Raw genomic sequence first — 22554 nt, forward strand, 5'->3', positions numbered from 1 at the left:
CTAACCATGATTTTGGTGGCTAAATATAAACATTTTCGATCAAACTGTATATGCATGTTGTAATGTGATGTTACAGGAGTGTCATCGGAAGAATTCTGAGAAGGTTAGTGAAAAAATTAATATCTTTTGGCGATGTTGACTTTTATCGCTCACTTTGGCTAGAATCAATGCTGGGCTGCTAATTGCTATGTGCTAAGCTAATATAACGATTTATTGTGTTTTCGCTGTAAGACACTTAGAAAATCTGAAATATTGTCTGTATTCACAGGATCTGTGTCTTTCGATTCGTGTATGCTGTGTATTTTTACGAAATGTTTGATGATTAGTAGTTAGGTAAACACGTTGCTCATTGTAATTATTCTAGTCCATTTGTGATGGTGGGTGCAATTGTAAACTATGCCATATACCTGAAATATGCACTTTTTTCTAACAAAACCTATCCCATACCATAAATATGTTATCAGACTGTCATCTAATGAGTTTTTTTGTTGGTTAGGGGCTATAAATATCTTAGTTTAGCCGAATTGGTGATGGCTACTGGTGTTGGTGGACAAATAAAAGATGGTGGATTATGCTAATGTGTTTTTAGGTAATAGATGTACATCTTTACATATTGTGTCTTCCCTGTAAAACATTTTAAAAATCGGAAATGTTGACTGGATTCATAAGATCTGTGTCTTTCATTAGCTGTATTGGACTTTAATGTGTGAAAGTTAAATATTTTAAAAAAATATTTTTTTTGAATTTCGCGGCACTGGTTTTTCAGTGGGGGGGGGGGGGGGTGTGCCGCTAGCGCCACGCTGATCCTAGACAGGTTTTAAAGGCACAAGAGAGATCGGTTTCATTTAGCTTGGCTGTAGGCAAATGCTGAAATTCCTTATTCCAAGCTGGACAAGGAAATAGTTTTGCATTGCTACATGTATTTGCAAAATTATGTTCATTTTGTCTCCATCTTTTTTTTGCATTCATAGGTAATATGATACCGCTTTCCATAGTTCATCCATTTACTGAAGGTACACAGGTCTTTCTTAGTTAATTATGATGGTTGTTCGCTCTGCTGGTCATGGATCATTGGTATCTATTGTGGAGCTGTGTGTCTGTGTTAAAAGGGAAATACAATGCTCTTAGGTACGGTGTACATTTTAGGACATCTTCACCCTAAGCCTCAGCCCTCCTTGAGATAATCGAGACCACGGGTGTCCTAAAATGTATACCTTATTGTGTTCTCCTGAATGCTGCTCTCTCTCTCGCAGACATCCGTCTCCGCACTTTCCTCCACATCTCATCTTGTAGGTTAGTTGTAAATAGCAAATATAGTGGCATTGATTAGTGTAGAATGCACAGTACATCCTCTCATCTGATCTATTCTTGAATCATATTTACAATATGACAAAGAGCTGGGTCGCACAATCCAAACAATAGATAAAATTGCACATGGGAAATCTGCACATGCAAATTATTATTTTATTGGTTCCCTTTCACCTGCTAACTATCCTCTTATTGGTTCCCTTTCACATGCTAACTATCCTCTTATTGGTTCCCTTTCACATGCTAACTATCCTCTTATTGGTTCCCTTTCACATGCTAACTATCCTCTTATTGGTTCCCTTTCACATGCTAACTATCCTCTTATGGGTTCCCTTTCACATGCTAACTATCCTCTTATTGGTTCCCTTTCACCTGCTAACTATCCTCTTATTGGTTCCCTTTCACCTGCTAACTATCCTCTTATTGGTTCCCTTTCACATGCTAACTATCCTCTTACTGGTTCCCTTTCACATGCTAACTATCCTCTTATTGGTTCCCTTTCACCTGCTAACTATCCTCTTATTGGTTCCCTTTCACCTGCTAACTATCCTCTTATTGGTTCCCTTTCACATGCTAACTATCCTCTTATTGGTTCCCTTTCACATGCTAACTATCCTCTTATTGGTTCCCTTTCACCTGCTAACTATCCTCTTATTGGTTCCCTTTCACCTGCTAACTATCCTCTTATTGGTTCCCTTTCACATGCTAACTATCCTCTTATTGGTTCCCTTTCACCTGCTAACTATCCTCTTATTGGTTCCCTTTCACCTGCTAACTATCCTCTTATTGGTTCCCTTTCACCTGCTAACTATCCTCTTATTGGTTCCCTTTCACCTGCTAACTATCCTCTTATTGGTTCCCTTTCACATGCTAACTATCCTCTTATTGGTTCCCTTTCACCTGCTAACTATCCTCTTATTGGTTCCCTTTCACCTGCTAACTATCCTCTTATTGGTTCCCTTTCACATGCTAACTATCCTCTTATTGGTTCCCTTTCACCTGCTAACTATCCTCTTATTGGTTCCCTTTCACCTGCTAACTATCCTCTTATTGGTTCCCTTTCACATGCTAACTATCCTCTTATTGGTTCCCTTTCACCTGCTAACAATCCTCTTATTGGTTCCCTTTCACCTGCTAACTATCCTCTTATTGGTTCCCTTTCACCTGCTAACTATCCTCTTATTGGTTCCCTTTCACCTGCTAACTATCCTCTTACTGGTTCCCTTTCACATGCTAACTATCCTCTTACTGGTTTCCTTGCACCTGCTAACCTCTCTCTCTCTCTCGGAGGACCTGAGCCCTAGGACCATGCATCAGGACTACCTGGCATGATGACTCCTTGCTGTCCCCAGTCCACTTGGTCGTGCTGCTGCTCCAGTTTCAACTGTTCTGCCTGCGGCTATGGAACCCTGACCTGTTCACCGGACGTGCTACCTGTCCCAGACCTGCTGTTTTCAACTCTCTAGAGACAGCAGGAGCGGTAGAGATACTCTCAATGATCAGCTATGAAAAGCCAACTGACATTTACTCCTGAGGTGCTGACTTGTTGCACCCTCGATAACTACTGTGATTATTATTATTTGACCATGCTGGTCATTTATGAACATTTGAACATCTTGGCCATGTTCTGTTATAATCTCCACCCGGCACAGCCAGAAGAGGACTGGCCACCCCTCATAGCCTGGTTCCTCTCTAGGTTTCTTCCTAGGTTTTGGCCTTTCTAGGGAGTTTTTCCTAGCCACCGTGCTTCTACACCTGCATTGCTTGCGGTTTGGGGTTTTAGGCTGGGTTTCTGTACAGCACTTTGATATACCAGCTGATGTAAGAAGGGCTATAAAAACATTTGATTTTATTTTATTTGAAAATATATTTGATTTGTGTAGAGACTTTAACTTGACATCCATTTTAAGAATTGATCTCACACCCAAAATTAACAAAGTTCTCCCTTAAAATAGACATACAGTCTCAGAAGAAAAGGTGTTGTCTAGAAACAGAATGGGTTCTTTGGCTGTACCCATAGAATAATTATTTTGGGGATGCAGCTTGAGCCCCACCCTCTTCAACATACAGTATATATATTAATTGGTGAGGGCATTAGAACAGTCTGCAGGACCGGTGCTCATCGTACTATAATCTGAAGTCCAATGTCTACTGTTTGCTGATGATCTGGTGCTTCTGTCCCCAACCAAGGAGGGCCTACAGCAGCACCTAGATTTTCTGTCCCCAACCAAGGAGGGCCTACAGCAGCACCTAGATCTGTCCCCAACCAAGGAGGGTCTACAGCAGCACCTGATCTGTCCCCAACCAAGGAGGGCCTACAGCAGCACCTAGATCTGTCCCCAACCAAGGAGGGCCTACAGCAGAACCTAGATCTTCTGTCCCCAAACAAGGAGGGCCTACAGCAGCACCTAGATCTGTCCCCAACCAAGGAGGGCCTACAGCAGCACCTAGATCTTCTGTCCCCAACCAAGGAGGGGCTACAGCAGAACCTAGATCTTCTGTCCCCAACCAAGGAGGGCCTACAGCAGAACCTAGATCTTCTGTCCCCAACCAAGGAGGGGCTACAGCAGCACCTAGATCTTCTGTCCCCAACCAAGGAGGGCCTACAGCAGCACCTAGATTTTCTGTCCCAAACCAAGGAGGGTCTACAGCAGCACCTAGATCTTCTGTCCCCAACCAAGGAGGGCCTACAGCAGCACCTAGATCTTCTGTCCCCAACCAAGGAGGGGCTACAGCAGAACCTAGATCTTCTGTCCCCAACCAAGGAGGGCATACAGCAGCACCTAGATCTTCTGTCCCCAACCAAGGAGGGCCTACAGCAGAACCTAGATCTTCTGTCCCCAACCAAGGAGGGGCTACAGCAGCACCTAGATCTTCTGTCCCCAACCAAGGAGAGGGTACAGCAGAACCTAGATCTTCTGTCCCCAACCAAGGAGGGCCTACAGCAGTACCTAGATCTTCTGTCCCCAACCAAGGAGGGCCTACAGCAGAACCTAGATCTTCTGTCCCCAACCAAGGAGGGGCTACAGTAGCACCTAGATCTTCTGTCCCCAACCAAGGAGGGCCTACAGCAGCACCTAGATCTTCTGTCCCCAACCAAGGAGGGCCTACAGCAGCACCTAGATCTGTCCCCAACCAAGGAGGGGCTACAGTAGCACCTAGATCTTCTGTCCCCAACCAAGGAGGGCCTACAGCAGCACCTAGATCTTCTGTCCCCAACCAAGGAGGGGCTAAAGCAGCACCTAGATCTGTCCCCAACCAAGGAGGGCCTACAGCAGCACCTAGATCTGTCCCCAACCAAGGAGGGTCTACAGCAGCACCTAGATCTGTCCCCAACCAAGGAGGGCCTACAGCAGCACCTAGATCTGTCACCAACCAAGGAGGGTCTACAGCAGCACCTAGATCTGTCCCCAACCAAGGAGGGCCTACAGCAGCACCTAGATCTGTCACCAACCAAGGAGGGTCTACAGCAGCACCTAGATCTGTCCCCAACCAAGGAGGGTCTACAGCAGCACCTAGATTTTCTGTCCCCAACCAAGGAGGGCCTATAGCAGCACCTAGATCTGTCCCCAACCAAGGAGGGCCTATAGCAGCACCTAGATCTGTCACCAACCAAGGAGGGTCTACAGCAGCACCTAGATCTGTCCCCAACCAAGGAGGGTCTACAGCAGCACCTAGATCTGTCCCCAACCATGGAGGGCCTACAGCAGCACCTAGATCTGTCCCCAACCAAGGAGGGCCTACAGCAGCACCTAGATCTGTCCCCAACCAAGGAGGGCCTACAGCAGCACCTAGATCTGTCCCCAACCAAGGAGGGCCTACAGCAGCACCTAGATCTGTCACCAACCAAGGAGGGTCTACAGCAGCACCTAGATCTGTCCCCAACCAAGGAGGGCCTACAGCAGCACCTAGATCTTCTGTCCCCAACCAAGGAGGGGCTACAGCAGAACCTAGATCTTCTGTCCCCAACCAAGGAGGGCCTACAGCAGAACCTAGATCTTCTGTCCCCAACCAAGGAGGGGCTACAGCAGCACCTAGATCTTCTGTCCCCAACCAAGGAGGGCCTACAGCAGCACCTAGATTTTCTGTCCCCAACCAAGGAGGGTCTACAGCAGCACCTAGATCTTCTGTCCCCAACCAAGGAGGGCCTACAGCAGCACCTAGATCTGTCCCCAACCAAGGAGGGCCTACAGTAGCACCTAGATCTGTCCCCAACCAAGGAGGGGCTACAGTAGCACCTAGATCTTCTGTCCCCAACCAAGGAGGGCCTACAGCAGCACCTAGATCTTCTGTCCCCAACCAAGGAGGGGCTACAGCAGCACCTAGATCTGTCCCCAACCAAGGAGGGCCTACAGCAGCACCTAGATCTGTCCCCAACCAAGGAGGGCCTACAGCAGCACCTAGATCTGTCACCAACCAAGGAGGGTCTACAGCAGCACCTAGATCTGTCCCCAAACCAAGGAGGGTCTACAGCAGCACCTAGATCTGTCCCCAACCAAGGAGGGCCTATAGCAGCACCTAGATCTGTCCCCAACCAAGGAGGGCCTATAGCAGCACCTAGATCTGTCCCCAACCAAGGAGGGTCTACAGCAGCACCTAGATCTGTCCCCAACCAAGGAGGGCCTACAGCAGCACCTAGATCTGTCCCCAACCAAGGAGGGCCTACAGCAGCACCTAGATCTGTCCCCAACCAAGGAGGGTCTACAGCAGCACCTAGATCTGTCCCCAACCAAGGAGGGCCTACAGCAGCACCTAGATCTGTCCCCAACCAAGGAGGGTCTACAGCAGCACCTAGATCTGTCCCCAACCAAGGAGGGCCTACAGCAGCACCTAGATCTGTCCCCAACCAAGGAGGGCCTACAGCAGCACCTACATCTGTCACCAACCAAGGAGGGCCTACAGCAGCACCTAGATCTTCTGTCCCCAACCAAGGAGGGCCTACAGCAGCACCTAGATCTGTCCCCAACCAAGGAGGGTCTACAGCAGCACCTAGATCTGTCCCCAACCATGGAGGGTCTACAGCAGCACCTAGATCTGTCCCCAACCAAGGAGGGTCTACAGCAGCACCTAGATCTGTACACAACCAAGGAGGGCCTACAGCAGCACCTAGATCTGTCCCCAACCAAGGAGGGTCTACAGCAGCACCTAGATCTGTCCCCAACCAAGGAGGGTCTACAGCAGCACCTAGATCTGTCCCCAACCAAGGAGGGGCTACAGCAGCACCTAGATCTGTCCCCAACCAAGGAGGGCCTACAGCAGCACCTAGATCTGTCCCCAACCAAGGAGGGCCTACAGCAGAACCTAGATCTTCTGTCCCCAACCAAGGAGGGGCTACAGCAGAACCTAGATCTTCTGTCCCCAACCAAGGAGGGTCTACAGCAGCACCTAGATCTGTCCCCAACCAAGGAGGGCCTACAGCAGAACCTAGATCTTCTGTCCCCAACCAAGGAGGGGCTACAGCAGAACCTAGATCTTCTGTCCCCAACCAAGGAGGGCCTACAGCAGAACCTAGATCTTCTGTCCCCAACCAAGGAGGGCCTACAGCAGAACCTAGATCTTCTGTCCCCAACCAAGGAGGGCCTACAGCAGCACCTAGATTTTCTGTCCCCAACCAAGGAGGGTCTACAGCAGCACCTAGATGTTCTGTCCCCAACCAAGGAGGACCTACAGCAGCACCTAGATCTTCTGTCCCCAACCAAGGAGGGGCTACAGCAGAACCTAGATCTTCTGTCCCCAACCAAGGAGGGCATACAGCAGCACCTAGATCTTCTGTCCCCAACCAAGGAGGGCCTACAGCAGAACCTAGATCTTCTGTCCCCAACCAAGGAGGGGCTACAGCAGCACCTAGATCTTCTGTCCCCAACCAAGGAGGGGGTACAGCAGAACCTAGATCTTCTGTCCCCAACCAAGGAGGGCCTACAGCAGCACCTAGATCTTCTGTCCCCAACCAAGGAGGGCCTACAGCAGAACCTAGATCTGTCCCCAACCAAGGAGGGGCTACAGTAGCACCTAGATTTTCTGTCCCCAACCAAGGAGGGCCTACAGCAGCACCTAGATCTTCTGTCCCCAACCAAGGAGGGCCTACAGCAGCACCTAGATCTGTCCCCAACCAAGGAGGGGCTACAGTAGCACCTAGATCTTCTGTCCCCAACCAAGGAGGGCCTACAGCAGCACCTAGATCTTCTGTCCCCAACCAAGGAGGGTCTACAGCAGCACCTAGATCTGTCCCCAACCAAGGAGGGGCTACAGCAGCACCTAGATCTGTCCCCAACCAAGGAGGGTCTACAGCAGCACCTAGATCTGTCCCCAACCAAGGAGGGCCTACAGCAGCACCTAGATCTGTCCCCAACCAAGGAGGGCCTACAGCAGCACCTAGATCTGTCCCCAACCAAGGAGGGCCTACAGCAGCACCTAGATCTGTCACCAACCAAGGAGGGCCTACAGCAGCACCTAGATCTGTCACCAACCAAGGAGGGCCTACAGCAGCACCTAGATCTGTCCCCAACCAAGGAGGGTCTACAGCAGCACCTAGATCTGTCCCCAACCAAGGAGGGTCTACAGCAGCACCTAGATCTGTCACCAACCAAGGAGGGCCTACAGCAGCACAAAGATCTGTCCCCAACCAAGGAGGGTCTACAGCAGCACCTAGATCTGTCCCCAACCAAGGAGGGCCTACAGCAGCACCTAGATCTGTCCCCAACCAAGGAGGGTCTACAGCAGCACTGTTACGTTCCCCAGTTTCTGTGTTCTGTTTTGTATTTGAGTGTGTGTTTCAGGAGATGGCTTCCTGAAGTACTCCCCAACCAGCTGATTGGTCAACCCCAGGCTAATTGGTGATTGGAGCTGACCCCGCCCCCTCGTCAAGAAGCAGCTGACACTAATCACCATTGCCACCTGAAGATAAAAGCCAGTGTTCTGCCCCAGGAGAGGGGAGAGAGAGGAGATGAGATTTGGAGTAGAGATTTGGAGATTGAGAGAGAAAAATTAGATTGTGATATAGTGTGGGTTGTGTATCAGAAAGTGTGGTATGTACTGTTGTTGTTGGTAGCAGTTTTGCTATGTCCTGTGTTTGTGAGTGTTTGTGAAATCATTAATAATTACTCTGTTTCGTTTGTTCCCAGGGGGGAAGGAGAAGGCACTTTGGGAGTGCTTAGGCAAGAGGCCCGAGGGCATACATATACCCGTAGTATATTTACTGTCTAGGCACACTAGGTAAGACCTGGGCGGACCACCCCCTGTATTTTGGTTAGGGCACCAGACGGTGCTAAGTTAGGTAAGTTAAGTGGGTAGGCAGGTTAGATAGGAGAGGGGGAACTTTGATATTTACTTTCTTTGCTTTGGTTCCGTCCAGCCCCTTTTCCCCATATTACCGTGTAAGAAAATAAATTCTAGTAAACGGTAAATTCTGCTTTTGTGTCATCCTTACTCGCACCTACAGTCCATACCTCTTGCACTTCAGAGAGTTGAGTTGTAGCAGGGAGTTGCGTTCCCTCTTCTCAGAGGCGTGCGTAACATAATGGGGGCTCATCCGGGATTCCATTAAACCCACCGGACCCTGCTGCACTGAGCTCTCTGTGGTTAGTGATTGAGGTGTGATGGTAGGTTGTGAGTTTGGATGACTTGTTTAGTTTGTGTGTTCAGTAAATTGCTGTGTACAAGATGGCTGCCTCAGCCATCTCCAAGTTCATTGATGCGCCCTCTATTGATTGTTTGGTGAGGTTTCGAAAAGTAGACCTTATAGCTATAGCTGACCATTATGGATTTGTTATCCCTGAGAAAGCCCTAAAGGCTGAGCTTTTGGTGCTAGTCAGGGAGGGATTAGTAAGACAAAGAATTCTCTCATTGAAAGGAGAGGAGACGGGTAGACTTTCCGATGCCAAGTCGGAGGACAGGGCAGAGGAAGGGATTGCTCGTACCCCCTTTACATTGCCTCGATTCGATCCTTTATCTTCTGCTTCAGGTCGTTCAGACGGGACCGCTAGGCTAAAGGTGAGGCTGGCCCGGTTAGAAATGGAGCAAAAAGATAAGGAGAGACAAATGCATTTTGATCTTGAAATTAGGAAAATAGAAGCCGACAAGGAGGTGAGGATCCGACAGCTAGAGCTAGATGCTGGCTCCGGTACGACTCCAAAAGCTGCTCATCATCAAGCCCACTTTGATGTAAGTAAAAATATCGCTTTAGTCCCACCATTCCGAGAGTCGGAAGTTGATTCCTATTTTTCTGCATTTGAGCGTGTGGCCGCTGCGCTACATTGGCCACTCGAGGTTTGGCCGCTCCTGTTACAATGTAAATTGTCTGGGAAAGCCCAGGAAGTAGTAGCTGCTCTCTCCCTGGAAGACAGTTTACACTATGATACAGTTAAAACTACCGTGTTGCGGGCTTATGAGTTGGTGCCTGAAGCTTATAGACAGCGCTTCAGGAACCACAAGAAACCCTCTCACCGTACTTTTGTTGAGTTTGCTAGGGACAAAGAGTCTCTGTTTAATCGATGGTGTTCAGCCAGTAAAGCTAACACATTTGCTGATATTCGGGAATTGATGCTGTTGGAGGATTTTAAAAGCAACCTCCCAGATAGAATTGTAGTTCATTTAAATGAACAGAAAGTGGTGACATTGGCCCAGGCAGCAGTGTTGGCAGATGAGTACGCTTTGACACACAAGACTGTCTTTGGTGCACCTCGTTTTGAAGGTAGACTGATTATGTCATCAGTGCCTCATTCAGGTCGTTTTTCCTCTGACAAGTCTTTTCATGAGATCCGAGAATGTTTTTACTGTCACCAAAAGGGTCATGTGATTGCGGACTGCCCAGTTTTGAAAAATAAACCGAAACAGTCCCAGTCACCATCCCCAAAAAGGAAAAGTTTGGGTTTTGTCAAGTCTTTGGCTCGTCCGTTGGTCCGATGTATTGATTCAGCATTTGAGAAACCGGATCCTGTTTATGCTCCGTTTATTTCTGCCGGTTGTGTTTCCTTAACTGGAGAACAAGCTGATCAAAAGCCAATTAAAATCTTACGAGACACCGGGGCGGCGCAGTCAGTAATCATTACTGATGCTTTACCCTGGTCTCCTGAAACGTATTGTGGCTCACATGTTATATTACAGGGCATAGAGACAAAAACAGTACCTGTACCATTACACTGGGTTCACTTAGTGTCAGACTTGGTATCAGGACGTTTCCGTGTTGGTGTAGTGTCTACACTGCCAGTAAAAGGAGTCACATTGCTATTAGGGAATGATATTGCTGGTGGTAACGTTACTCCTGTGTTAGAGGTAGTAGACAACCCAGAAATCAAAATTGCAGATGAGAAATTGGTTCAAGCATTTCCACATGTTTTTCCTGCTTGTGTCTTAACGAGGGCACAATCTCGCAAGCTTGGAGATGTGGTGGATTTGGCTAGTTCCATTTTTGAGAATATTGAAGTAGAAGACAATGCACCGAATATTCCTTCTGCAAGTCCGACAGTTTTTACTCTTGTAAAAACTAAGGAAGGGGACTGCGAAATCTTGCCCCAATTACATGACATTCTTTTGTCTGTCACCCCTGAGAAGGTGATTGAATGTCAAAAAGGAGACACCAGTCTTCGTAAGTGTTTTGCTTCGGTAATTTCCATTGAAGAAGCTAAAACTAGAGAGACTGCCTACTTTATGGAAGCAGGAGTTTTGATGCGTAAATGGGCAGCTCATGACACCGTTAATGACTGGAGTGAAGTGTGTCAAGTGGTTGTTCCTACACCGTTCCGACAGCAGGTGCTGTCACTCGCCCATGACCAGGCGTGGTCTGGACATTTGGGGATCACAAAGACTTATAACCGGGTCCTTCGTCATTTTTTCTGGCCAGGTTTGAAGTCTGACGTGGTCCAATTTTGTAAAACATGTCACGTATGTCAACTCACTGGGAAAGCGAATCAAACAGTTCCTAGAGCACCGCTCTACCCGATTCCTGTGGTGGGGGAACCGTTTGAAAGAGTGATAGTTGATTGTGTAGGTCCGTTGCCAAAAACCAGGTCAGGTAACCAGTTCCTATTAACAATAATGTGCAGTGCTACTCGATACCCAGAGGCTATTCCTCTCCGTACTATTACGGCTAAGACTGTGGTGAAGGCACTGGTGAAGTTCTTCTCTACGTTTGGACTCCCTAAAGTAATCCAAACAGATCAGGGATCCAACTTTATGTCCAAAATGTTTTCAAATGTGTTAAAGACATTGTGTATTTCCCATCAGGTCTCAAGTCCGTATCATCCAGAGAGTCAAGGGGCTCTCGAACGCTGGCATCAGACGCTGAAGGCAATGCTACGCAAGTATTGTATGGATACCAGTACCGATTGGGATGAGGGTGTGCCCTTTGTCCTATTTGCTATTAGGGAAACGATACAAGAGTCCTTAGGGTTCAGCCCTGCTGACCTTGTGTTTGGACATACCCCAAGGGGTCCGCTGAAAGTGTTGAAGGAGCATATCTTATCTCCTACACCCAGTAGCGCCCCTAAAAATGTGTTGGATTATGTCAGTAAAATGCGGGAGAGACTGCACGCCGCATGTGCGTTAGCCCAAAAGTCTCTTTCCTCTTCGCAAAAACGCATGAAGGTGCATTATGACAAAAAGGCTGTTGGCCGTTCTTTTGCACCAGGGGATCAAGTTTTAGTTTTGTTGCCAATTCCTGGCTCATCTCTGTCAGCACGTTTTTCTGGACCATATTTGGTGGAAAAGAAACTCAGTGACACAAACTATGTGATAAAGACCCCAGATCGAAGGCGTTCTTCCCGTGTGTGTCATGTTAACATGCTAAAAGAATATTATGTACGTGACTCTCCACACAGCTCCTCAAGTAAGCCGGTCCAGCCCGCCGTCTCCAGTGTGGCTGCGGTGGTGCTGAAGCCTGGCTGGGACCTAGAGGAGGATAAGGAGGATGGGTTGGAGTTACGCCATACGTTACAGCAGTGTGAACGCCTATGTAATTCAGAGATGCTGAAGAAGTTACCCTCTCAAATGGAACATTTGGATAACGATCAAACTAAGGACCTTATCCTATTGATAAACAGTTTTCTCAGTGTGTTTCAGGACGTTCCAAGTCGCACGTCCATCTTGGAACATGACGTGGATGTGGGCAACGCTGCTCCTATACGTCAGCATCCGTACCGGGTTAATACAAAGAAAAGGGAGGTAATGAAAAGTGAGGTAGCTTATTTATTACAGAATGACATGGCAAAACCCAGTAACAGCTCCTGGAGTTCCCCATGTATTCTTGTTCCTAAGCCTGACGGTACGTCCCGCTTATGCACGGACTATCGTCGAGTAAATGCAGTTACAAAGTCTGATTCTTTTCCTCTACCTCGATTAGATGACTGCATTGATAGAATTGGCTCTGCTGCTTACGTTAGTAAGTTAGATTTGTTAAAAGGTTATTGGCAGGTGCCTCTGACCTCTAGAGCTTCTGACATATCGGCTTTTGTTACGCCGGATAACTTTGTACAATACACTGTGATGCCCTTTGGCATGTGTAATGCACCTGCTACTTTTCAGCGTCTAGTTAACATTGTGTTTGCAGATGTGCCAAATTGTACTGCATACCTTGATGATGTGGTGATACATTCGTCTACTTGGTCTGATCATCTCTCCACTTTGAAAAGTGTGTTTCAGCGGTTGGAGAATGCTTCTTTAACCCTCAATTTGGCCAAGTGTGAGTTTGGGAAGGCTACGGTGACTTACTTAGGGAAACAAGTGGGACGAGGTCAAGTGCGCCCAGTAACTGGCAAGGTGGAGGCAATTGTTGCTTTTCCTGCTCCCACGACTTGACGCCAGTTGCGCAGATTCCTAGGGATGGTAGGGTACTATCGTACATTCTGTAAGAATTTCTCGACGGTAGTAGCTCCCCTTTCATCTCTGCTTAGTCCCAAGGTACCATTTAGGTGGTCCAAGGACTGTAACCATGCTTTTGAGTCCGCTAAAGCGCTACTTTGTAGTGCCCCAGTGCTTGCCGCCCCCAACTTTGACAAACCTTTTAAGTTGGAGGTTGACGCTAGTATAGTGGGGGTGGGTGCGGTTCTCTTACAGGAAGATGAAGACGGAGTGGATCGGCCCGTCAGTTTCTTCTCCCGTAAGTTCAACTCGTGTCAGTCAAGGTACTCCACAATTGAACAAGAGACGCTAGCTTTATTGCTAGCCTTACAGTTCTTTGAGGTATATGTGGGATCCAGTGCCTTTCCTGTAATGGTCTTCACGGACCATAATCCTTTAGTGTTCTTAAAGCAAATGTACAATCAGAACCGCCGCCTTATGCGGTGGGCTCTGATTGTACAAGGATATAATGTACAGATAGCCTATGTGAAGGGCTCAGCGAATGTGGTTGCTGACGCTCTATCACGGGTTTACTAACTGGGGAAGCGTTGGTTTTTGTTATTACAAACTGTATGTTTGCAATTTTTGTGGTGGGCGTGTTACGTTCCCCAGTTTCTGTGTTCTGTTTTGTATTTGAGTGTGTGTTTCAGGAGATGGCTTCCTGAAGTACTCCCCAACCAGCTGATTGGTCAACCCCAGGCTAATTGGTGATTGGAGCTGACCCCGCCCCCTCGTCAAGAAGCAGCTGACACTAATCACCATTGCCACCTGAAGATAAAAGCCAGTGTTCTGCCCCAGGAGAGGGGAGAGAGAGGAGATGAGATTTGGAGTAGAGATTTGGAGATTGAGAGAGAAAAATTAGATTGTGATATAGTGTGGGTTGTGTATCAGAAAGTGTGGTATGTACTGTTGTTGTTGGTAGCAGTTTTGCTATGTCCTGTGTTTGTGAGTGTTTGTGAAATCATTAATAATTACTCTGTTTCGTTTGTTCCCAGGGGGGAAGGAGAAGGCACTTTGGGAGTGCTTAGGCAAGAGGCCCGAGGGCATACATATACCCGTAGTATATTTACTGTCTAGGCACACTAGGTAAGACCTGGGCGGACCACCCCCTGTATTTTGGTTAGGGCACCAGACGGTGCTAAGTTAGGTAAGTTAAGTGGGTAGGCAGGTTAGATAGGAGAGGGGGAACTTTGATATTTACTTTCTTTGCTTTGGTTCCGTCCAGCCCCTTTTCCCCATATTACCGTGTAAGAAAATAAATTCTAGTAAACGGTAAATTCTGCTTTTGTGTCATCCTTACTCGCACCTACAGTCCATACCTCTTGCACTTCAGAGAGTTGAGTTGTAGCAGGGAGTTGCGTTCCCTCTTCTCAGAGGCGTGCGTAACAAGCACCTAGATCTGTCCCCAACCAAGGAGGGCCTACAGCAGCACCAAGATCTGTCCCCAACCAAGGAGGGCCTACAGCAGCACCTAGATCTATCCCCAACCAAGGAGGGTCTACAGCAGCACCTAGATCTGTCCCCAACCAAGGAGGGCCTACAGCAGCACCTAGATCTGTCTCCGACCAAGGAGGGCCTACAGCAGCACCTAGATCTGTCCCCAACCAAGGAGGACCTACAGCAGCACCTAGATCTGTCCCCAACCAAGGAGGGTCTACAGCAGCACCTAGATCTGTCCCCAACCAAGGAGGGTCTACAGCAGCACCTAGATCTGTCACCAACCAAGGAGGGCCTACAGCAGCACCTAGATCTGTCCCCAACCAAGGAGGGCCTACAGCAGCACCTAGATCTGTCCCCAACCAAGGAGGGTCTACAGCAGCACCTAGATCTGTCACCAACCAAGGAGGGCCTACAGCAGCACCTAGATCTGTCCCCAACCAAGGAGGGCCTACAGCAGCACCTAGATCTGTCCCCAACCAAGGAGGGTCTACAGCAGCACCTAGATCTGTCCCCAACCAAGGAGGGCCTACAGCAGCACCTAGATCTGTCCCCAACCAAGGAGGGCCTACAGCAGCACCTAGATCTGTCCCCAACCAAGGAGGGTCTACAGCAGCACCTAGATCTGTCCCCAACCAAGGAGGGCCTACAGCAGCACCTAGATCTGTCCCCAACCAAGGAGGGCCTACAGCAGCACCTAGATCTGTCCCCAACCAAGGAGGGCCTACAGCAGCACCTAGATCTGTCACCAACCAAGGAGGGTCTACAGCAGCACCTAGATCTGTCCCCAACCAAGGAGGGCCTACAGCAGCACCTAGATCTGTCCCCAACCAAGGAGGGTCTACAGCAGCACCTAGATCTGTCCCCAACCAAGGAGGGCCTACAGCAGCACCTAGATCTGTCCCCAACCAAGGAGGAGCTACAGTAGCACCTAGATCTGTCCCCAACCAAGGAGGGCCTATAGCAGCACCTAGATCTTCTGTCCCCAACCAAGGAGGGGCTACAGCAGAACCTAGATCTTCTGTCCCCAACCAAGGAGGGCCTACAGCAGAACCTAGATCTTCTGTCCCCAACCAAGGAGGGGCTACAGCAGCACCTAGATCTTCTGTCCCCAACCAAGGAGGGCCTACAGCAGCACCTAGATTTTCTGTCCCCAACCAAGGAGGGTCTACAGCAGCACCTAGATCTGTCCCCAACCAAGGAGGGCCTACAGCAGCACCTAGATCTGTCATCAACCAAGGAGGGCCTACAGCAGCACCTAGATCTGTCCCCAACCAAGGAGGGCCAACAGCAGCACCTAGATCTGTCCCCAACCAAGGAGGGCCTACAGCAGCACCTAGATCTGTCCCCAACCAAGGAGGGCCTACAGCAGCACCTAGATCTGTCCCCAACCAAGGAGGGCCTACAGCAGCACCTAGATCTGTCCCCAACCAAGGAGGGCCTACAGCAGCACCAAGATCTGTCCCCAACCAAGGAGGGCCTACAGCAGCACCTAGATCTGTCCCCAACCAAGGAGGGCCTACAGCAGCACCTAGATCTGTCCCCAACCAAGGAGGGCCTACAGCAGCACCTAGATCTGTCCCCAACCAAGGAGGGCCTACAGCAGCACCAAGATCTGTCCCCAACCAAGGAGGGCCTACAGCAGCACCTAGATCTGTCCCCAACCAAGGAGGGCCTACAGCAGCACCTAGATCTGTCCCCAACCAAGGAGGGCCTACAGCAGCACCTAGATCTGTCCCCAACCAAGGAGCGCCTACAGCAGCACCTAGATCTGTCCCCAACCAAGGAGGGCCTACAGCAGCACCTAGATCTGTCCCCAACCAAGGAGGGCCTACAGCAGCACCTAGATCTGTCCCCAACCAAGGAGGGCCTACAGCAGCACCTAGATCTGTCCCCAACCAAGGAGGGCCTACAGCAGCACCTAGATCTGTCCCCAACCAAGGAGGGCCTACAGCAGCACCTAGATCTGTCCCCAACCAAGGAGGGTCTACAGCAGCACCTAGATCTGTCCCCAACCAAGGAGGGTCTACAGCAGCACCTAGATCTGTCCCCAACCAAGGAGGGCCCACAGCAGCACCTAGATCTGTCCCCAACCAAGGAGGGCCTACAGCAGCACGTAGATCTTCTGTCCCCAACCAAGGAGGGCCTACAGCAACATCTAGATCTTCTGTCCCCAACCAAGGAGGGCCTACAGCAGCACCTAGATCTGTCACCAACCAAGGAGGGCCTACAGCAGCACCTAGATCTTCTGCACAGATCCTGTCAGACCTGGGCCCTGACAGCAAATCTCAGTAAAAACAAAATAATTGTGTTCCAAAAAAGGTCCAGTCGACAGGACCACAAATATAAATTCCTTATATATACATATATATTTTTTTAAATTTCACTTTTATTTAACCAGGTAGGCCAGTTGAGAACAAGTTCTTATTTACAACTGTGACCTGGCCAAGATAAAGCAAAGCTGTGCGACACAAACAACACAGAGTTACACATGGAGTAAACAAAACATACAGTCAATAACACAATAGAAAAATCTATATACAGTGTGTGCAAATGTAGTAAGATTAGGGAGGTAAGGCAATAAATAGGCCACAGTGGCGAAACAATTACAATGTAACAATTAAACACTGGAGTGATAGATGTGCAGAAGATGAATATGCAAGTAGAGATACTGGGGTGCAAAGGAGCAGGAAAGAAATAACAATATGGGGATGAGGTAGTTGGGTGGGTTATTTACAGATTTACAATTTGCCCTTTATGGTTGTGAGGTCCGGGGTACGCTCACCCACCAAGAATTCACAAAATCAAACACACACCAAATTGAGACTCTGTATGCAGAATTCTGCAAACACAGCCTCCGTGTACAACGTAAAACAACAAATAATGCATGCAGAGCAGAATTAGGCCGATACCCACTAACAAAAAAAATTCTACAACCACCTAAAAGGAATCGATTCCAAAACCTTCCATAACAAAGCCATCACCTACAGAGAGATGAACCTGGAGAAGAGTCCCCTAAGCAAGCTGGTCCTGGGGCTCTGCTCACAAACACAAACACACCCCACAGAGCCCCAGGACAGCAACACAATTAGACCCAACCAAGTCATGAGAAAACAAAAAGATAATTACTTGACATTTGGCCCAAAACAAAGAGTACACAGTGTTTATTTCACTTTTGTTTATTATTTAGTTCACTTGCTTTGGCAATGTAAACATATGTTTCCCATGTCAATAAAGCCCTTAAATTGAAATTGAAATAGTGAGAGAGTAAAACAGCAAAAGAATGAGTCAAGAGAAAGAGAAATAGGGAGGAAGAGAAGGAAGATGAGGAAGAGGAGGAAAAGGAGGAAGAGGGAGAAAAAGAAAGGGAGAAAGAGGAGGGAGAAAGAGGAAGATGGAGAAAGAGGGAGAAAGAGAAGGGAGAAAGAGAAAGATGGAGAAAGAGAAGGAGGGAGAAAGAGGGAGAAAAAGAAAGGGAAAAAGAGGAGGGAAAAAGACCAGGAGGGAGAAAGAGGCGGGAGAAAGAGGAAGATGGAGAAAGAGGGAGAAAGAGAAAGAGAAGGAGGGAGAAAGAGAAGGAGGGAGAAAGAGGAGGGAGAAAGAGGAGGGAGAATGAGAAGGAGGGAGAATGAGAAGGAGAAAGAGGGAGAAAGAGAAAGATGGAGAAAGAGAAGGAGGAAGAAAGAGATTCAACGTTTAGTCTCCCTGATAATTCGTTGCACACACCTGGTGTCCCAGGTCTAAATCAATCCCTGAAAATGTAAAAAAGAGACGGAACTAGTTTTGAAGTCTAGAGTTGAGTTTGAGGGACGTTGATGAGTAAATCACACTGAATGTAATAATGTTTACATTCTGTTCTAAAGATCAAAGGGCCAATTATTTCATTTTTATTGTTGTCTGTGACTAATGAATACATACATGACTGATTATTAAAGAATGGAAAAATAATTCCTCAGACGGAAACAAACTGTTCTGCATCCCAAACGGAGTATTCACTATATAACGCACTAGTTTTACCAGTGCCCATAGGGTATAGGGGTTTAGGGTTTAGGGTATAGGGTTTAGGGTTTAGGGTGCCATTTAGGAAACAGGCTGTGTGTATCTGGGAAGCAACAAGGATGTTAATGAAAGTAATTAATAATTAGCTGGACAAAGAAAGACTGCTGAAGGCCTTGGTTATCACGTCAATTACATTTCTTTTTTAGCGTTCAACACATTTAGCAATCAACGCACGCACGCACACACACACACACACACACACACACACACACACACACACACACACACACACACACACACACACACACACACACACACACACACACACACACACACACACACACACACACACACACACACACACACACTAACAGGGACAACAATCAAACACAGGGACAGAAAACATCCTACTTCCTGCTACAGCTCGTGGTGATGACGCTCCATCTCTCCCCCTACTTCCTGCTACAGCTCGTGGTGATGACGCTCCATCTCTCCCCCCACTTCCTGCTACAGCTCGTGGTGATGACGCGCTCCATCTCTCTCCCTGCTTCCTAATACAACTCGTGGTGATGACGCGCTCCATCTCTCCCCCTGCTTCCTGTTACAGCTCGTGGTGATGACGCGCCCCATCTCTCCCCCTGCTTCCTGCTACAGCTCGTGGTGATGACGCTCCATCTCTCTCCCTGCTTCCTGCTACAGCTCGTGGTGATGACGCGCCCCATCTCTCCCCCTGCTTCCTGCTACAGCTCGTGGTGATGACGCTCCATCTCTCCCCCTACTTCCTGCTACAGCTCGTGGTGATGACGCTCCATCTCTCCCCCTGCTTCCTGCTACAGCTCGTGGTGATGACACTCCATCTCTCCCCCTACTTCCTGCTACAGCTCGTGGTGATGAGGAGATCCATCTCTCCCCCTGCTTCCTGCTACAGCTCGTGGTGATGACGATCCATCTCTCTCCCTGCTTCCTGCTACAACTCGTGGTGATGTCGCGCTCCATCTCTCCCCCTACTTCCTGGTACAGCTCGTGGTGATGAGGAGATCCATCTCCCCCTACTTCCTGCTACAGCTCACGGTGATGACGCTCCATCTCTCCCCCTGCTTCCTGCTACAGCTCGTGGTGATGACACTCCATCTCTCCCCCTACTTCCTGCTACAGCTCGTGGTGATGAGGAGATCCATCTCTCCCCCTGCTTCCTGCTACAGCTCGTGGTGATGACAATCCATCTCTCTCCCTACTTCCTGCTACAGCTCGTGGTGATGACACTCCATCTCTCCCCCTACTTCCTGCTACAGCTCGTGGTGATGAGGGGATCCATCTCTCCCCCTGCTTCCTGCTACAGCTCGTGGTGATGACGATCCATCTCTCTCCCTACTTCCTGCTACAGCTCGTGGTGATGACACTCCATCTCTCTCCCTACTTCCTGCTACAGCTCGTGGTGATGACACTCCATCTCTCCCCCTGCTTCCTGCTACAGCTCGTGGTGATGACACTCCATCTCTCCCCCTGCTTCCTGCTACAGCTCGTGGTGATGACGCTCCATCTCTCCCCCCGCTGTTGCCCCTGTTGCTGCCCCTGCTGTTGCCCCTGCTGTTGCCCCTGTTGCTCCCCCTGTTGCTGCCCCTGCGGATGCCCCTACTGCTGCCCCTGTTGTTGCCCCTGCTGCTGCCCCTGTTGCTGCCCCTGCTTTTGCCCCTGCTGCTGCCCCTGCTGCTGCCCCTGCCGCTGACCCTGTTGCTGCCCCTGCTGTTGACCCTGCTGCTGACCCTGCTGCTGCCCCTGTTGCTGCCCCTGCTGCTGCCCCTGCTGCTGCCCCTGCTGTTGCCCCTGTTGCTGCCCTGATGCTGCCCCTGTTGTTGCCCCTGTTGCTGCCCTGCTGCTGCCCCTGCTGTTGCCCCTACTGCTGCCCCTGCTGTTGCCCCTACTGCTGCCCCTGCTGTTGCCCCTGTTGCTGCCCCTACTGTTGCCCCTGCTGTTGCCCCTGTTGCTGCCCCTACTGTTTCCCCTGCTGTTGCCCCTACTGTTACCCCTGCTGCCCCTGTTGCTGCCCCTGTTGTTGCCCCTGTTGTTGCCCCTGCTGCCCCTGTTGCTGCCCCTGCTGCCCCTGTTGTTGCCCCTGTTGTTGCCCCTACTGCTGCCCCTGTTGCTGCCCCTACTGCTGCCCCTGTTGTTGCCCCTGTTGTTGCCCCTACTGCTGACCCTCTTGCCCCTACTGCTGCCCCTGTTGCTGCCCCTGTTGCTGACCCTGTTGCCCCTGTTGCTGCCCCTGTTGCTGCCCCTGTTGCTGACCCTGTTGCCCCTGTTGCCCCTGTTGCTGACCCTGTTGCTGCCCCTGTTGCTGACCCTGTTGCCCCTACTGCTGCCCCTGTTGTTGCCCCTGTTGCTGCCCCTGTTGTTGCCCCTGTTGCTGCCCCTGCTGCCCCTGCTGTTGCCCCTGTTGCTGCCCTGATGCTGCCCCTGTTGCTGCCCCTGCTGTTGCCCCTGTTGCTGCCCCTGCTGTTGCCCCTGTTGCTGCCCCTGATGCTGCCCCTGTTGCTGCCCCTGCTGTTGCCCCTGTTGATGCCCCTGCTGTTGCCCCTGTTGCTGCCCCTGTTGCTGCCCTGATGCTGCCCCTGTTGCTGACCCTGTTGCTGCCCTGATGCTGCCCCTGCTGCTGCTACACTTTCATTGTTTGTTGCCTTGGTTCTACTGCAAAACCTGGATACTGTACAAGCAGAGAAACAGAGAAACCTGCATACTGTACAAGCAGAGAAACAGAGAAACCTGAATCCTGTACAAGCAGAGAAACAGAGGAACCTGCATACTGTACAAGCAGAGAAACAGAGGAACCTGCATACTGTACAAGCAGAGAAACAGAGAAACCTGAATACTGTACAAGCAGAGAAGCAGAGAAACCTGCATACTGTACAAGCAGAGAAACAGAGAAACCTGCATACTGTACAAGCAGAGAAACAGAGAAACCTGAATACTGTACAAGCAGAGAAACAGAGAAACCTGAATACTGTACACGCAGAGAAACAGAGAAACAGAGGAACCTGCATACTGTACACGCAGAGAAACAGAGAAACCTGCATACTGTACAAGCAGAGAAACAGAGGAACCTGAATACTGTACAAGCAGAGAAACAGAGAAACCTGCATACTGTACAAGCAGAGAAACAGAGAAACAGAGGAACCTGCATACTGTACAAGCAGAGAAACAGAGGAACCTGCATACTGTACAAGCAGAGAAACAGAGGAACCTGCATACTGTACAAGCAGAGTGTCACGTTCCTGACCTATTTATGTTAGTTTTTGTGTGTTAGTTGGTCAGGACGTGAGGTTGGGTGGGCATTCTATGTTATCTGTTTCTATGTTGGTTTTGGTTTGCCTGGTATGGCTCTTGATTAGAGGCAGGTGGTTTGCGTTTGCCTCTAATTAAGAGTCATATTTAGGTAGGGCATTCTCACTGTTTGTTTGTGGGTGATTGTCTCCTGTGTCAGTATGTTTGTTCGTACCACACTGGACTGTAGCGTTTGTTTGTTTCGTTTTCGTTTCGATGTCGTCTGTTTCCTGTACGTAAGTTTATGTTTAGTTATGTAAGTTTATGTTCAGGTTTCGTCAACGTCGTTTTGTTATTTTGTAGTTTGGAAAGTGTTTGTTTCGTTTCGTGTTTTGCCATCAGCGTTGTTAAATAAAAGATGGCTTATTTCCCTGAGCCTGCGTTTTGGTCTGAAGATCCTTCTCTCCTCACCTCTTCCGAGGATGAGGAGAGCGTCACCCGTTACAGAATCACCCACCACGCTAAGACCAAGCGGCAAAGGGAAACTAAACGGAGTAAGGGACAGGAGAGAAAGGAGCAATGGACATGGGACGATGTTTTGGATGGAAAGGGTGTCTACACATGGGAGGAGATCCTAGCTGGTAGAGATCGCCTCCCATGGGAACAGCTGGAGGCACTGAGGAGAGCGGAGGCTACCGGAGAGAGGAACCGGAGCTATGA

The sequence above is a fragment of the Salvelinus fontinalis genome, chromosome 30, assembly GCF_029448725.1.
Source record: "Salvelinus fontinalis isolate EN_2023a chromosome 30, ASM2944872v1, whole genome shotgun sequence".
Taxonomy (NCBI): Eukaryota; Metazoa; Chordata; class Actinopteri; order Salmoniformes; family Salmonidae; genus Salvelinus; species Salvelinus fontinalis.